Source organism: Rutidosis leptorrhynchoides, chromosome 3 (assembly GCF_046630445.1).
Source record: "Rutidosis leptorrhynchoides isolate AG116_Rl617_1_P2 chromosome 3, CSIRO_AGI_Rlap_v1, whole genome shotgun sequence".
Lineage (NCBI taxonomy): Eukaryota > Viridiplantae > Streptophyta > Magnoliopsida > Asterales > Asteraceae > Rutidosis > Rutidosis leptorrhynchoides.
The window spans coordinates 385,969,208-385,986,526 of NC_092335.1; positions in this window are offsets into that span (position 1 = coordinate 385,969,208).

The following is a 17,319-nucleotide window of genomic DNA, read 5'->3' on the forward strand; positions in this document are numbered from 1 at the left end:
CTAACAAACCCCATCCAAAGTACCGGATGCTTTAGTACTTCGAAATTTATATCATGTCCGAAGGAGGATCCCGGAATGATAAGGGATATTCTTATATGTATCTAGTTAATGTCGGTTACCAGGTGTTCACCATATGAATGATTATTTTTGTCTCTATGCATGGGACGTATATTTATGAGAACTGGAAATGAAATTCTTGTGGTCTATTAAAATGATGGAAATAAATGATTATGATAAACTAATGAACTCACCAACCTTTTGGTTAACACTTTAAAGCATGTTTATTCTCAGGTGTTAAAGAAATCTTCCGCTGTGCATTTGCTCATTTTAAAGATATTTCTTGGAGTCTTTCATAGCATATTTCGAAGAACGTTGCATTCGAGTCATTGAGTTCATCAAAGATTATTATTAAATCAATTTATAGTTGGATAGTGGATATTATGAAATGGTATGCATGCCTGTCAATTTTCGATGTAAAGAAAGATTGTCTTTTAAAAACGAATGCAATGTTTGTAAAATGTATCATATAGAGGTCAAATACCTCGCAATGTAATCAACTATTGTGAATCGTTTATAATGTATATGAACGGGTCCTTTCAGATATTAGATAGTGCTCTGAATGAACATATATTTTGTAGCAATATCCTCCCAATATGTAAATTATTTAGTTGTAATTGTTCTATTTTAAGTTGTAATCGTTTATATTAAATAAGTGCGAAGACAAAAGGCGAAAACAACGATTTGAAGACAAAAACGTCCAAAAAGCTCAAATGTGCAAGATACAATCTAAGTGGTTCAACTTATTGATAAGAAACGTCTAAAAATGACAAAAGTACAAGTTGCGGAACGCAAAGTACAAGATATTAAATTATACGAAAAGGCGTTCGAAAATCCGGAACCGGTACCCGAGCCAACTATCAACGCCCGACGCAATGGACAAAAAATTACAAGTCTACTATGCACAAGAATATAATATAATATATAAATAATTATATTAATTATTTATATTTTATATTTATATATAAATTATGTCGACAAGCAAGGTTCCAAAATTGTGTGAGCTGGATTTTCAAACTCCGCGACTCGCGGAGTTTGCAGGTTTAAAATGCCCCAACTCGCGGAGCTGCAAAAATCAGAAATGCCTATAAAAGGCCATGCATTCTGCCGAGTTTAGAAAAAGGATAAAAAAAATAATAATAATACTCTGTAATAAATAATAAATAAATATATATATATATATATATATATATATATATATATATAGTACAGGGTAGTTTCATATTAGTTAGTTTGGGTTATGTAACGGTTATTTACGGGTTTTTAAGCCGGAACTCTGTCCGTGTAACACTGCGCGTTAAATAATCAATGTAAGTTATGTTGTCCCTTTTTAAATTAATGTCTCGTAACTAAGTTGTTATTATGCTTATTTGAACCGAAGTAATCATGATGTTGGGTGATGTTGCGAAACGTAACCTTTATTTATGAACGGATTTGAGTTGTTTTGTTACACGAATTGATTTATTGTATATGTGGTATTTTATTGAATTCAGGTTGATTTCACACATATATAGGCAACTAGTCCTATTCATGTAGTTTAGTTTGTTGGTAAATCCGATTCGTTCCACAGGGAGATGGAGTGTTTAATGGTTTTTAATAGTCTTTGATGTCAAACTTAATTAAAGGGGGTTTTGGATTAGGAATTTATAATATAACAGTAAAAGAAAATAACTTAACTAATTTACTTCATAAATAAAATTACAAGATTACAATAAATAACTTAAAAAGGAACTAAATGAAATTATGCTAATTACGATGCATTAATTATATTACTAGATGGTAATTAGTAAAATAGTAATTTTTAATAAAACTATATATTTAGAATTTTGTTTTAAGTAATTATAATATAAACTTATTTAAATTAACTAAATGACAAGTTTTAATTATATTAATATAAATTATTAGGAATAGTAATCTATTACTACCTAAATATTGACACCCTGTGTCATAAATTAGCTACATTAAATTCTATTTCAATTATCTATTATCTATTATTACCTATATAATCTATAAAAAAATACATATAAATTCAGTTTTTTTAAAAAAAAAAAAAAACCTTCATAAATAAATAATCTTAAAAGTGACCCCAAGAGTTATAACTCATAAATAAGCTTATTTAATCATGTTAGTGTATTAAATAGAATTCCTATTAAATTAGATTAAATAAATGAAATAAAATAATATATCTATATATAATAAATGAATAATAAATAAGCTTACTTAATCATGTGCTAATGTATTAAATACAATTTTTAAATTAAATTAAATAATTGTAACCAAATAATATATATATATATATATATATATATATATATATATATATATATATATATATATATAATGAATATAAGATTTAATATTAATTTTATGAACCGGATTAAATCAATATTAGTAACTTACATATAATATATATTTATTATTTATTCAATATCAATTAAAAGATAAATAAAGAATTAAATAGTAGTAAAATAAATAATAAATATATGGTAAACCAAAAATGCACAATAAATATACGAACCTTTCATCTTCTTAGTAAATTAACTTATTTTTTACTAGCCTATAAATATGTATGTCATCTTCACTTTTCAATAGGAATCATACAATGGGAAGATCACATCATATTATTACTAAAAGATTGATATTCAAGATATGTATAATGAGGTAAATATATGTAATATATATTCAAATATGTATATGTATATGTATATATATACGTAGATAAATGTACATATATAACATTGATTTAATCATGAAGTATATATTTTCGGAATATATATATATATATATATATATATATATATATATATATATATATATATACTGTAATTTGTTTTGTATCCTACATCTCCACTTTTCAGTAGCAATCATACAATGAGAAGATCACGCCATATTACTAAAAGATGAATATTCAAGTTATGTATCATGAGGTAAATATGTGGAATCTATATTTTCTTTTATGATTTAAAATATTATTTAATATATATATGTATATGTATATATATATATATATGTGTGTGTGTGTGTGTGTGTGTATATATATATATATTCAATAATATATTATATCATAAATAATATATATATATATATATATATATATATATATATATATATATATATATATATATATATATATATATATATATATATATATATATATATATTAATTATAACTTTTGAGTTTCTCATTAAATTGTTATCATTCATCACTTATATTATTTTATATGTTTATATGAATAAAACATCACTTTATATTTAAATATACGGATCATCAAAAGTCTCTCATTGATTATTTTAATAATATATGTAGTATGTAAATTATTTACGATTTAAAATATTATTTAATATATATATATATATATATATATATATATATATATATATATATATATATATATATATATGTGTGTGTGTGTGTGTGTGTGTGTGTGTATGTGTGTGTGTGTGTATAATATTGATATATAATTATATATACATATATATATAATTAAATATAATGCGTGTTTGTTTGTTTTTGTAGCTACTGAAGAAACACTGAATTAAAAAAAAATGTCAAATGTAGACTTGCCAAGAAGACACGTGGTTGGCTCTATGTTGGATGAATTCGTTCGAAGATTCTTTTTTTTAATGTTTATAATGTGATTATTATATTGTATAATTGTATTTATATATTTAAGTTAATTTAAATTTCTTATATAAATTTTCTTACAATTCTATCCTTTTAATTATTAAATAGTATAGTATAAAAATATATATGTTAAAAAAGTTCAAATCAATTACCAGGATCCTTAACCCAATACCCTAAACAAATCTATGTATTCATTCGCTTTTTGGAGATTCGTAGAAGATTAGCATACATTTTGTCTACGTCGGCACTTAGTTACCTATTTTGATGTTTGTGGAAGTTTTTGCTTATTTATTATGATTATTATGGACTTTTTTTTTTAAAGCATTATTATGGACTGTTAAGAACTCTTTGTTTCATATGGTCGTTATTATATATGTCCTCCCAATAAGAACTATTACGTACGAGACAACCACATACTTTACTTTAAAATAAAAAATGCAAAGCGTAAAAATATCCGTGCAACGCACGGGCAATGCTTCTAGTTTAACTAATTACAAACTAATTATAAATTATAAACTTTTAATTAACACTAATTATAAGGTTAAAACATGTATTAAGGTATTTTATAATAACTAATATTAATTATATAGTAATAACCTAATATTAATTATATAGTAATAACCTAAATATAAATCATTAAATAATTAAAACCCTAATTTTAACCCTACTGGTACTGTAGCCGGGTTGTAGACCGTACGCGTTTCGCGTATTTATACGCGTATCGCGTATACATTTAAACCTACGCCAATTGTGTGAATCTGGTCGTACAGTTTGATTTATAGGCGTACGCGTTTCGCGTATACCATACACGATTCGCGTATGACTTATAAACTGTGACAAACAGTCTGATACGAATTTTAAGTACTTTTATGTATTCTTTTTATATTTTAAAATATTAATTCGTAAATAATAGTAATAAAACTTTTTACAATAAATATAAATGGGATAAATGGAAGTGTTTACTTAATTGTGTCACCCCTAGGTCCATGGATTGTTTTAAGTTTACGCCCTATTTAAAATGTTCTAGTATCAAACTTTATATTTTTCTTTCGAATAAATATAAGGTTACAACTTAACTAAATAAAATCTAATTTTCATCGGATTCTTTTTAGAAAGCTACTATTCCCCAAGTATTTAAATTGAGACCTAGCCTAGTTTTGACTTTCGCCAATACCCAAATTATAACGGTTTCCCTTTTTATAATTTCACTGTCATGTACTTATTGATATTACCCAAACCACCGAAGTTTATTTCTAAATTGGTGTTAATAACTTATCCATAAATTCGTCTAGATCATTTTTAATGTTGAAGCTTAATTTATATAAATAAAAACAACTTTCGTTATTTAAATTTAATAAATTAAGTGGCAAGGGTTAAATACCTAATTACATAAAATGGTTCTTTTAACTAGGCTCAATAAAAAATACTAAAGTTACATTTTAACTTTTACAAATGGTAGCAATCCATTTCACTAGGGGCTCTACATCTAAGCAAACACTATAGAAATTTAGCTATTCATTACACTAGGGTAAACATAAAAATATAGATATGCAAACATAATAACAACGCTAATTTTAACAGAGTAAACTTACTAAAATATCTTCACTTTCATTAACTTCAAACGGTAGGAAAATTACAATAATAACACCCCTTTCACGCGTACAATAACACCCTTAATATTTGAAACTATCCTAAATACTTGAAACTAATTATACAGAGTAATAAAATGACACTATATTTGACTATAGTAATTGTTGTGTGTGTTGTATTTCTGCACACCCCCTGTACTCCGTATTTAACATGTAATAGAAGTAGTAGGTGAAATTTAGTTGGTTCTTTGCTGTAGCTCATTTTAAGAAAAAGAATTGTTTTAAAAATCAAAAGCCAGCCGCCCCATTATCACGTTCTGGAAACTATTCTGGCCTAATATTACGCGTTTCGTGTATGGTTACACGATTCGCGTATGACCAATATTCTACACGTTTCGTGTAGCTCTACACGATTCGTGTAAGAGTAACTGGCAGTTTTCTTTATTTTTCTTTTTCGTTTGTTCTTTGTTGATCCCGTGTTGACGTGTACTGATTTGGCACTTTCCATTTAAACTCTTTTCTTCTTTTATCTTGTACTTTCATTCGGATAAACGTTTCTTGATATAAATTTGGTTAAAAACTATAGTTTTATCGTCGTTTCTTCGAATAGCAAGCTCTTGTCTACTTTTATCGTTTTTCTCGTGAAATGCTCATTGAATGTCTTTGTAGATGGTAAAAACCTATGAAATATAAGTGATATTGCGTCGAATAATATGTATGTTTAGAGCAATATCAAAATACCCCACACTTGAACGTTGCTTGTCCTCAAGCAATTACATCTTTGAACAGAATTAGAACATTATATATATCTTTATTATCGAACATTAGATCACACAACACACACTACACGAAATGAAACACACGCTATATGAAATATATTACACAACACAGTATTTATTGGATCACACGCACACGAAACGAAATTCTGACAACAGAAACAAACATGAAACTCGTGATTAGGGTTTAAAAATTTGGATCCTTAGGGAAAATTGGACCTTGTGAAAACGTTTTATGATTTTATAAAATGTCATGCTAGTTTTTACACTAGACACGTTTTTCGGTTTTAACCTCAAATTCCGGTTGAGGGTAACTGAAAACCGAAGTCTCAGTCGGCGATTAGCAAGCTATTCGCCCCCATGATTGTAGTATCATGGAACTTGAAGCCGAATGTCCAAAAAATAGTTTTACACAATATAATTCATAAAATAGCATAAGTTTTAGAACAAAATTATATCGTGTCCAAATATCATCGGTGAACCATGAGTTTGCTATGACACCGCTGAATTTTTTTTTTTTTATAAATACGTGGCGGAAGCATTAACGTTAATTAAACCATTATAATAATATAAACATATCATAATTACATAACCAAAACAGTTGACAGCTAGCATTTAACTAATACATTTGGTGTCACGTGACGTTTCAACAAAAGTTTAGTTTTATAGGAAAAGACACATCAGAGTTGGCTCCTGTCAAACATAACATCAGCATGCCCCGTCTTCTCCCCAAAAGCATCATCTTTACAAAAGCTAATAACCTGCAGGGAGGAGATGGAGGGGAATTAGCACGAAGCTAAGTGAGTACGACTAACCACAGGCAATAGTATACAGAACAGTTATACTAATCATGTCACAAAGAGCTAACACACAAATATCACCCAAGTGCCGTCTACAGAGACTCTGGCGGCTCGGCCAAACCATTAACCACCAGTTGATCGGGCTGGGGCTTACCAGAAGTTCCTCCACCACCGTATGTATATACATAATCCACACGCAACGGATGCGTCATTCACATATATATACACCACGGCTGTCTAGGCTACCACAGAGGAACCCAACCCGCAGGTTGATCTCTCCTACCGAGGCTACCACACAATAGGGACGCACTGGGCTCCGACAGACAAGCATCAACTAACATGCAGTCATCACAATAAACTAACTAACTGTATCAATAAGTACAACTAACTAGCATGGCAGTCATAATATAACATGCTACTCTATACTAAATTCCACAGTTAGTCCCACTCACCGATTACCAGCAAACGAGAAGGTGTTCAGCTATCTAATCACTGAACCTTCTCTTTCTCCTTTTCTCCTGAGAAATACATATACACGAGTTAGTTTATGTCCATAAACACCAAATAACACAAATATAGAAATTTTGTCAGAAAATCTGTCCGCTAAAATTTTTCTGTTTAACACTTATGCACTTTTGAAATTTTCATCAAAATCTCAAAATACAAACGGGCAGCATAACGGCTAGAAATCAACGCTTAGTAAAAATTTCCACTGCCCAAGACACTCGGTCGACTGTCAGAGACAGTCGGCCGATTGTCTACACACACTCGGCCGATTGACAAGTCACTCGGTCGATGGTCTTTCACAGACACACTCGGCCGTGGGTCTCACTCACTCGGTCGATGGTCGAGTCAGTCGGTCGAGTGTCTCGAGACACTCGGCCGACCGTGTTCATCTGCAGAAGCTGAAGCCAAAGTGACGGGTTTCACCCAAATTCATCCAATTCTTGCTCTAGAGCTCGATTTTTACCTCAAAACTGACCAAATCTAAGACACTATACATCAAGAAACATAAACCCACAAGATTTGGACTCAAACAACATCAAATTCAACTCTTTTGACCCAAATTACCCACTTTGTAAAAACGATCACAAAAACCCAATTTGAGCAAGAATCACTACATGAATCTATGAGAAGCTTACCTTAAAATGATCACGAAATCACCGAGAACAAGAAGCTATGATTAATTGAGCTCAAGACCTTGATTTGAAGATTAGGGTTTGATAGGATGGAGAGGTGAGTGAACGGGTGGGTTTGGGGAATTTTCTAGAAAATGGAAGAATAACCCTCCCACCAAACATTTATGAGTCTTAAAACTCATACATCACAACACACGGGTATTTATCAGTTATCTGATATCTTTCGTACATCATTTGGCAACCCAAACGAAGTCCAAATTAAATAAACAAACCTGTTCTGTGACCCTTGTCACAAACTGGTCCTAACCACATTATTATTTAATAATAAATATTAAATAAAAATAAAAGCATATAATAACACAATACAAACTTAAGGGCAAAATAGTAATCTTACATCTAGGCCCGATTGAGGATGTTACATTTGCACACCTCAATTTGTTATGGCATATGTATGTTGACCGCGGTTAAACATAGATGCAGTTGATCTTTACGGAGATCATCCCTCTGGGGATTAGATTCATTAGTCTTAAAAGCTAATTTGCATTGTGCCCCCCCATTGTACGAAACATATCCTTCTCATGGTTAGGATAAGTCTGACCACCAAAAATCCTGTTTGATGCTGAGGTTAGGTGGATTTCCAGCCAATCTTAGGGATGACTTTTCAAGATTTTTCGTCAACCTACAGCTGTTCTGGACTACATCTTCTAACATAAGTTAGCAAGTGTGTCAATTTGGAAGACTTTACTTCCTTACGGGATGGACTTGATTCATCCTCTATTACTCGTAATAGTGGAATATTCAGGTTTATACGTTCCAAAGCAATGATATCTGCAATAACTTCATAGAAACATGTGATATATGGTTCTCAACATAAGGTTTTATAAATTCTTGTTATACTTGGTTTTCTTTTATAGGTTTTAAACAAATAAACTTATGCGTTTTTAATGTATTGAGATGATAATTTCGGTTTTTGACACCTATGCTTTAATCGCTCGTAGTTACCTTAAAAATTCATTTGATATATTTGTTTAAAATTTTTATAAATCTTGATAAAAATCACCAAATTATAAGTTCTCGAGAATTTATATATTCCCACCCCATACTTAAGATTATGTAATGCCCTCATTACATAAAATCAGATAATAATGTATAAATTTGAGAGGACAAATAGTGTGAAGTAAATGGAACTTCCTTTGTTAACCCATTTGGATTTTCAAATTGTTTTACCTATGATTTTATCCAACGTTTGTATCACAATGTAATTCGATGTTTCGTTTCGTCTAATTGCATTTTCTTCTGTACCTGTCAAAACCATGTTAAAAACATACAAAACATGGGGTTGTACTTCAATCGTACAAAACAATATTACCCCACACTAATTTCTTACTAATATATAATAAAACCTAAGAAGTATAAAAAGTATCAATACACACCATACAATTATGTTATTACAAACCATAAAAATAAAAATATTTTAAAGAATAGAACTAGTTAAATGGATTCCAAAATGGGCCTCCCTGTTCGCCCTCTTCCTATTGCTGTCGCTGCCGTTGTTCGTTTAGGCGTTGTTCCTCGTAGAAACGCCTATATGCATCCTGACTCGCGGCTATGGCGGCGTTGTGGTCATATGGTGGAGGTAGAGGGTCATCGGGTGATTGCCATGGGGGATATGATGGAAAGGCTGAGGGTGCGTAAGCTTGCGGGTTAGACGCGTATAGATATGCCTGTTGGTGCGCCCACTCTAATTGATTTCCCATTCCCCTCTGATCATATCGGATGTTGGACAGCATATTATATTGATCTAGCTGGGTATGCCTAATGTCCCCTAATTGCCGAGATAAAGCAGTGTACTGATCTTCTGATCTCGCTCCCCAGTTTTGATATGAATTACGTACATCTAAACTCAATGCGTTAAACGAGTTTTGGAGCATATCGAAATCAGAAGTACCTGTATGAGACGAGCTAGCCTGATCTGTCTCTCTGCTTCTCCTCCTAGCTTCCCTCGCGGGTTCATCATCCTCCTCCATAGGTGCGTGAGCAGCAACTTCCTGTTGCCTTAAACTTCGTACCCCACCCCTCACACGTATAGCCTTAGCTGTCTTATACACCTCCAATCCTAAAGTACGAACCCGTTGATCTATCGGCTAGATTGGAGGATCTAATTCGTTCAGGTCGAGACCGAACCAGGCTGCCAAACACGTGACATAGTGTCCTCCCGACATGTCACTAGATCCTCGAGCACCCTTACCTATATGGGCCAAAAAGTAGGCCACTCCATAGGGTATACTAATAAATGTATCCCTATCTCTGATTGCATCCAAATACCAAAGGTCAACATAATTAATCTTATCTGTATTAAGGAATGCCCTTTGGTTAATTGTGTTTGCTATAAATTTATGAATTATTCGATAGCGAACATCAGTGATCTTAAGGTATGATTCTTGGCCTGCTACATATGTATTCTTTTGGGAAAAAGAACGCCAGACGCTCAAAGAATCATAATCTCCTGTATATTTAGCTCCTGTAAAAATATATTCCCAAAAACCTGGAGCATTTATCTGATTACCGTCGTAAATTCCTAAAGCCAAAGTCATGTCACCTAGGGACATTTCTCTATCTACCCCACCCAGTCGAAATTGTAGAAATCTAGTATCTTCGATATTTTCCGGGTTTACATTCATCCTAACGGTAAAGTAAAATTCCAAACACAATTCTCTATATACAGGAGAATTCAATCTAAACAATTTCTCAAAGTCATTATAATACCTAATTTCCCCAAATTCATTCGTGAAACTTTGGGTTAAAATTTCCCTTATCGGTGTATCTAAGTTGACTGGGTCTCCTAGGGGATCCCAATCAACAACGTAAACTGGAGAGATGGTTCGATTTACCAGAATGAGTAAATCCTTAACTTTTTGCACCCTTTGATGTAATTCGTTAGGAAATTGCAGGATCGGGTGTAGGTTCAAGAGTTGTTGTTCCATTTCGGGGGTAACTTGATCTTGTGCTTGTTGTTGGTTAAATGCCCTCATTCTAAATGGTCCCTGCATAACATTTTAAAACAAGAAAATCATCCCAATAGGATGTGTTAATGTTAGCAAAGAGTCTAAATTCAACCTACAAACTTGTTTTCAACACCACATGAATCAATTTATTTCAACAACTTTGGAAGTTTTAGTTCTATGATTCAAAACAAAACAGAAACAAACCAAAAATCATAAATCAAAAATCAAGTTTCATATGCAAAGTTTAATTCACAAGTGAAAACACACAATTTATCTAAGTGTATCTAATTCAATTCAATCACATTGCGTGTATTTCAGCTTCTAAACAATCCTTAATAACATTAAAGTTCATACTTGATTCATTAAAATGACAAAAACTATCAAAATCATACTAAATTAAAAATTACAAAATCAAACAAACAAAATCATGTTCAAGAGTTATAACTACTGACAAAATAAACATTTAATTACAACCAAAATAACACACCTCAGTAGCAATTTCACAATTATCCCCAATTTGTATAAACCCTAATTTTTTAATAACCAATTAAACATCAATTTTTCATGCTAATCGGGTTTAATATCATACTAACAACAATAATATAGCAATAATCAAGCAAAAATCAACAAGAACATGTATATACTTCGGATTAAAGCTATAAAGAAATATAATGAAAAATTGGAAGAACACTAGGTAAAATGGGTTTAGGACCCTTACCAATCTAGGCATGTTGAAAGATTGAAGAATTGGAGAAGATTGGAAGTGTTAATTTAAGTTTTTGGGTGTGATTTTCGGGTTTTTGTGTTAGGTTTTGGTCACAGCAGCAGAAATAAAAAAAATGGGAGTGTGAAAACTGTCTGCTGCTCGATCTGATATGTCCAGCTATTTTTTGACCTTACGCGTTTCGTGTAGGTCTACACGATTCGCGTATGCTTTGAATTCCACGCGTTTCGTGTATGTCTACACGATTCGCGTATGCTATGTCTGTAAAATTTTTTTTTTTTCGTGGTTTACTATTTAACAGATATCTTATGAATCCAACAAGAAATTTCGTGCAATTTGAAAAATGATAATTCAGTTGTAACACTTAACATTAATCGTTTTCAATGAAAACATATTGAACTCAAGGTTCATCACTTTTAAATGGTAGACCGTTTTAATAGAACATACAACAAACAAAAACAAACCAAACACACCAAAACATTAGACACAAAAAATGCACAAACACACAATTGGCGAGAAAAAGATTTAAAGAGTGAAGCCTCGTTGGCTCGCCTAGTGGAGTCGCATTATTTCGCTCCCCATTGCTTCGTAGGCGTAACCTCGCTGGTTTAAGAGGTTTTCTTCTGCACATTTTAAAGGCCCTTCTCGGCATAAGGTTACGTACTCGTAATTAGAGTCCGTTTGGTTCTTTGGGCAATCTCCGGAGTGAGTCGGTTTTTCACATTTCACACATTTACCCAAATGACGTGCTCGACGCCTTTTAGCTGATTTAGATTTTCCACTTGCATAGTTTGTCTCATTTAGTTTCTGTCTTTCTTCTTTCCTCGCCTTATCGCATCTTTTCTTAATATCTAACACCACATCCCTCGGTAAAATCTTATCGCACTTTAAAATGAAATGGTTGTAGATATACTGACTGCGCATCTTGAAATTACACAATAAAAACAAAAAGAAATTAAAAAGGTAGAATGGAGGGAGAAGACTAGTTCTTTAGGGTCTGCTAGGGAAAGACCAATCTAACCCCACTCTTAAAGATAAGAATAAAAATCGAGAATGGAGTTTAAAACCTTAGAGTTACCCTGAATTTATTTGTCCTTAGGGTAGAAGGTGGTTTCGTTTCTTTCCGTAGTATTGATTTCTTCAAAGTATAACTTGAGTCTGTGTCCGTTCACTTTGAAAGTTCCACCGTCTTTACCATACAACTCTGCATATCCAGATGGAAAAACCTGTTTTATTATATATGACCCAGTCCATCGGGATCTAAGTTTACCAGGTGAAAACTTGAAACGTGATTGGAATACCAATACTTTATCCCCTTGTTCAAATTCTTTCTTTTTTAATCGTGCATCGTGCCATACTTTAGTTTTTTCTTTATATGTTTTAGAATTTTCGTAGGCTTGTAATCTTAATTCATCTAGTTCGTTAAGTTGTGATAACCTATTTTCTCCGGCTTGTACAAGGTCAATATTGCATTCTCTCATAGCCCAGTATGCCTTGTGTTCAACTTCAACAGGTAGATGACACGCTTTACCGTATACAAGTCTAAATGGTGTGGTACCTATTGGTGTTTTATATGCAGTCCTAAAAGCCCACAACGCGTCATCTAACTTGCGTTGCCAGATTTTAGGGTTGTTATTAACCGTCTTCTCAAGTATACATTTTAAGGCACGATTCGTGTTCTCCACTTGACCACTTGTTTGCGGGTGGTACGGAGTAGAGAAACGATGAGTTACGCCATACTTCTTCAACACCTTTTCAAGAAGGTTGTTGGTAAAATGTGTTCCTCGGTCGGATATGAGTGCTTTTGGGATTCCAAAGCGTGAGAAGAGATTTTTCAAGAAGTTTACCACCACCCTAGCATCATTTGTAGGCAAAGCTTTTGCTTCAGCCCACTTGGATACATAGTCAACGGCTACTAGTATGTACTTGCACTTATGTGAACTTGGAAAGGGTTCCATGAAATCGATTCCCCAAATGTCAAAGATTTCACAAACTTGGATGCCGGTTTGAGGCATCTCATCCTTTTTCGTGATGTTACCCGTTCGTTGGCATGCGTTACAAGTCCGAACGAAATCATGGGCATCTTTAAAGATCGTGGGCCAATAAAAGCCCGATTCAAGGATTTTTCTTGCAGTGTGGTTTGGTCTGAAATGACCGCCGGTTGGCCCTTGATGGCAATGCTCAAGAATTTGTTGAGCTTCTTGTCCGTACACACAACGGCGAATTATTTGATCCACACCAACACGAAATAGGTCTGGGTATTCCCAGAAATATGACTTCAAATCTGCAAAGAATTTCTTCTTTTGCTGATAAGTAAGTCCTTTTTGTAGAATGTCTGAAGCAAGATAGTTTGCAAAATGGGCAAACCATGGGATTTCAGATTCTTTTTCAACCCTCATTAGAGATTCGTCAGGAAATGTATCTTTGATGATTGTATCATCAAGTTTATCTAATTCGGGGTTTTCAAGTCGGGATAAATGATCGGCAGCTAGATTCTCAGCTCCTTTCTTGTCACGTATCTCAATGTCAAATTCTGGAAGTAAAAGAACCCAACATATGAGACGATGTTTTGCATCTAGTTTCGAGAATAAATACCTAAATGCCGAATGGTCCGTGTAAACAATGGTCTTGGACAACACCAAATATGACCGAAATTTATCAAATGCATAAACAACCGCTAGGAGTTCTTTTTTCGTGGTGGTATAATTAATTTGGGCTCCCGTTAGAGTTTTACTTGCATAATAAATCGGAAGAAAATGATTATCGGGACGTTGTCCTAAAACAGCACCTAAGGCATAATCGCTTGCGTCACACATTAGCTCAAATGGCATACTCCAATCTGGAGATACCATAATGGGAGCTTGTGTGAGTTTTGACTTAAGAATCGAGAATGCATTCTTGCAATTAGTATCAAAGTCAAATGGAGCATCCTTTTCAAGAAGCTTGGTCAATGGGCGGGCGATTTTAGAAAAATCTTTGATAAATCGCCTATAGAATCCTGCGTGACCAAGAAAGCTTCTAATGGCCTTAACATTTGATGGTTTAGGTAGCTTAGAGATAACTTCAATTTTAGCTTTATCTACCTCTATTCCCGCACGAGATATTTTGTGACCAAGTACAATGCCCTCTTTCACCATGAAGTGGCATTTTTTCCAATTTAGGACCAAGTTTGCTTTCTCACATCGGATAAGCATACGTTCAAGGTTGAAAAGACACGATTCAAAGGAGTCTCCAAATACGGAAAAGTCATCCATGAAGACTTCCATACAATCCTCTACCATATCATCAAAGATTGCCATCATGCACCTTTGAAAGGTTCCGGGTGCATTGCATAAACCAAACGGCATGCGGCGATAGGCAAAGGTACCGAAAGGACAAGTGAATGTGGTCTTTTCTTGGTCGTTGGGATCAATTGGAATTTGGAAGTAACCGGAGAAACCGTCTAAAAAGCAATAATATTCTTTTCCCGCTAATCGTTCAAGCATTTGATCAATAAAAGGTAACGGGAAATGATCCTTTCTAGTGGCATCATTTAGACGTCTGTAATCAATACAGACTCTCCAGCTGGTAACTGTTCTAGTTGGGACGAGTTCGTCCTTTTCATTTAATATAACGGTTGTACCCCCTTTTTTGGGTACTACTTGTACTGGACTAACCCATGGACTATAGGAGATGGGGTAGATTAACCCGGCGTCAAGAAGCTTGACGACCTCCTTTTTAACAACCTCTTTCACGTTGGGATTTAGCCTGCGTTGTCTTTGTACTACGGGTTTGTAGTCATTCTCAAGGAGAATTTTATGTGTACAATAAGACGGGTTTATTCCCGGAATGTCGGTTGTTTTCCAGGCTATAGCCTTTTTATGGGTTTTTAATACAGAAATTAGCTTATCCTTCTCATTATCTGAAAGATGTGAAGCAATAATTACTGGTAATTGAGATGTACCTTCGAGATAAGCATACTCCAAGTGTTTGGGTAGCTCTTTAAGCTCTAGTACGGGTGGTTCTTCTAAGGAATTTTTTATACGAAATCTATCTTCATTTCTGATTTCCTCAAACGATTCCTCTTCCATGGGAATTTCTTCTATTATGGTCTCGTCATCCGTGACCACCTTCATCAACTCATCAAAATCTTTATCAATATTGAAGTATTCATTCTTACTTACCGGGGCTAACCCCGGGATATCAATTTCAAGTAGCTCCTTCAATTCATTCTCGACACAAAGATCTATAACATCAATTTGAAAACAAGAGTCATCGGTAGAAGTGGGTCTTTTCATGGCTTTGTCAATGTGACAAATTATTCTCTCGTTTCCCACACCTAGACTCAATTGTTCTTTTTGGACATTAATGATAGCATCTGCAGTGTTTAAGAAAGGACGTCCTAAAATGATAGGAACTTTTGTGTCCTCTTGCATTTCTAGAATAACAAAGTCAACGGGAAAGATAAGTGAGCCAACTTTTACAAGTATATCCTCGGCTATACCTATGGGAGTATCAAATGATTGGTTTGCTAATCGAATACCCATCCGGGTTGGTTTTAAGTCTCCTAAGTCAAGTTTTAAATATAATGAGTAAGGCATTAGGTTAACACTTGCACCTAGGTCGGCTAGTGCATCGTACACCACCGAATCACCCATCATACATGGTATGATAAAACTACCAGGGTCTCCTAATTTTGGAGGTACATTTTGTTTCTTTAAAATGGCCGAACATTCCTCATGAAGGAATGTGGCAGAAACATCGTGGTATTTACCCTTCGAAGATATGAGATCCTTTAAAAACTTCCCATAATTGGGCATATCCCTAAGAACCTCCGCGAGTGGCATGTTAATGCTAATTTGCTTAATCATGTCCGCAAATTTCTCATATCGCCTCGCGAGTTTGTCTTTCTTTAATGCTTTTGGGTATGGAATAGGTTCCTTATGCACCTTTACTGTTGGTTCTTCACTTTTCTTTGGTATGACCTCAGGTGGATCATCTTTCTCTTGTTCTTTGTCAACTTGCTCATTTTCATCAACCGGTATTTGAAAAACAGAAGGACATAAAGGAACTTCCGGGGACTTAAGAGTCTCCGGTTTAGTAGTTAAACCACTTCTAGTAGTTATAGCATTTACATGCTCGTTCCTTGTTTGGGGGTTGTTGGGATTCACTTGAGTATTTGAGGGGAGAGTACCTGGTGGTCTCTCTGATAGTAACTGTGATATCCTTCCAACATCCCTTTCTAAGTTTTGTATTGTGGCTTGTTGATTTCGGATTTGCTGAGTTTGGAGCTCTGCATTTTGCTCGTGCTTAACCATAAAATCTCTTAAGAGATCTTCTAAACCAGATTTCCTCTCAGGTTGAGGTTGCATAAGTGCTAGTGGTTGTGGTTGATTGTGTTGGAAATTATTTTGATAATTTCGTTGAGGTTGATTTCGGTTATTATAGCCTGGTGGCGGATTTCTTTGATTTTGATTTGGGAAATTCCGGTTATTTTGGTAACCTGGATTTCCTCCTTGATAGTTATTATTATTTTGATAGTTATTATTATTTGATCCTGAAGGTCCTCCTACTTGATAGCTGTTTATAGGAGGATATTTTCGGTTGTTTGCTTCTATAGCTGGA